The sequence below is a fragment of the Trichechus manatus genome, unplaced genomic scaffold (assembly GCF_000243295.1).
Source record: "Trichechus manatus latirostris isolate Lorelei unplaced genomic scaffold, TriManLat1.0 scaffold00084, whole genome shotgun sequence".
Classification (NCBI taxonomy): Eukaryota; Metazoa; Chordata; class Mammalia; order Sirenia; family Trichechidae; genus Trichechus; species Trichechus manatus.
This window is the reverse complement of record NW_004444020.1, coordinates 37,511-39,619: the sequence shown is the minus strand read 5'-3', so window position 1 is coordinate 39,619 and position 2,109 is coordinate 37,511. Positions and strand designations below refer to the sequence as shown.

At 40.9% G+C, this 2,109-nt stretch overlaps 1 protein-coding gene across 1 annotated transcript in view; it reads right to left on the bottom strand.

Annotated features, from left to right (window-relative positions):
- The window catches only part of LOC105756545 (collagen alpha-5(VI) chain), a 111,931-nt gene that overhangs the window by 73,949 nt on the left and 35,873 nt on the right, over positions 1 to 2,109 (bottom strand).

The window sequence follows — 2,109 nt, the reverse complement described above, 5'->3', positions numbered from 1 at the left end:
TACCTTGGTGTGACCAGTTTGTCAGTTCTCTTGACAGTATAAAAGTGGAGAAGAAATGGTGAACAAAGGTTGAGGGCACTATGCCATCATAATTCTGCCTCCACTAAAAAGCAAGTATACGATATTTATTCTGTGTCACACGGTATACAGCATACCAGTTAGAGACGTGTCCTTAGAAGCCAGGCAGTCTTCCATTCAGCTCTGCTGTTTAAAGCCTGCATAGCACACAGCAATTGCACAATAGACCTTGGCCATGGTGGTTAGGAGCACAGACTCTGGAGTGAGATGGTCTGGGTTCAAATCTCAGCTCCACCACTTCCTAGCTGTTGTGACCTTGAGCAAATTATCTAAGGTTCTTTGATTTTTCTCAACTGTAAAATGGATATAATAATAGTATCTACCTTATAGGTCTGTTTTGAGGATTAAATAAATTAATATTTAAAAGCAATTTGATCAGGACCTGGCTCAAAGTAGGTGCTTTACAAGTATAAATATTATTATCTATAAGTACCCCTTGCGTGTGGCAGGCAAAAGAAACAGGTCTGGATGGTACAGTTATTGCGCTTGGCTGCTAACCAAAAGGTGGGCAGTTTGAGTTCACCCAGAGATGCCTTGGAAGAAAGGCCTGGCAATCTACATCTGAAAAATCAGCCATTGAAAACTCTATGGAGCACAGTTCTACTCTGATACACATGGGGTCACCATGAGTTAGAATCGACTCTACAGCAACTGGTTTAAATCGTCTGACCCTCACAGAGAATTCTATCTTTCACTGGAAAGGTGGGGAGAGGGTAGAAAAGCTTGATGTTGTTTTATGTCCACGTTGCCTTTTTTATCCAGGAGAAAAAAGGTTACGAAGGAGGAGGTCAGTAGGGAAGTGGATAAAAATGGAGAGGAGGCTGTGAGCCTCATGTCTTGAAATGATTTAAAAGTAATCAACTAGTTGTCCAAGTATTAACTGCTTACCCCACCTTTGGTATTTCTTTTTTAAAAGTGGTTAACTTAATTGGTTTCAGAGTTACAAAACTATTTCAAATTAAAAGTATTTTCTCTTAAACCAACAAAACTCCACAGCAGTTGTCTTGAAAATTTATAGCATTTAGCTCATCTTGCTGTTCTACTGCTTCCTCTGATTACATTTTAAATCTCTTGTGTGGAGATGAGGGCAAAGTCCCAGAGAGTTTTACTGGAAGCACTGGGAAGTCTAACCCCTGATTGCTGATCCTTTCCATTAAGAATAATGATTCAAGATAAACACAAGCAAGAGGAATTTAAACACATGTCTCTACTCTCTATTACAGGGACAAGGGCGACCAGCCACTACCTTCAAAGAGGCGAGAAGATTCCAAATATGTAATAGACAAGAAAGCCGAAGATTTTCAGTTCCCTCTTGAACAAAACTCAGGGCTAACTCTAGGACCCTGGACATTCTTCTTTTCTTTTTATGATCTCCATGCTGAGTGTGTGTTAGAGGACTTTCTAACACATTCTAAACAGCATCTCTAACTTCAGTGGTACACAAAGAGAAAGGTGATTTCCTGGTTGTTCCTTAAAGAGATGGGGAAATCCAATGGCCCTGTTTTATGCTGTGGTAGGTTTGATATTACCTTAAAAAAAAATTGCTGTTGAGTTGATTCTGACTTATAGCAACTCTATAGAACAGAGTAGAACTGCCCCATGGGGTTTCCAAAGCTGTAATTTTTACGCAAACAGATTGCCACGTCTTTCTCCTGAAGAGCAGCTGGTGAGTTTGAACCACCAACCTTTTGGTTATCAGCCAAGTGCTTAACTACTGCGCCACCAGGGCTCCTAATATCAGATGGGATGTGATAAAGTTACCCTAGAACTCTCAGGTTGCTACTGAGTTGGTCTTAGTCTCCAGTGTTTTGGTCCTTTAAAGATTCTTCTGTGAATTTAAGAGTTCCGCGGTTCTTCTTTCCCATTGGCAGCATGTGAAGAGAAAGGAAGTGTGTTCACCCAGTTCATAGAGTCTGATGTAAGCTCAAAGACTTTCAAAAGCATCCAGAAGGTGGGAAGGGAATAGCAAGCAGGCTGTATCTTAATAGTTCTTGGCCAGGAGTGACTTTGTCCCCAGAGGACGTTTGGCAT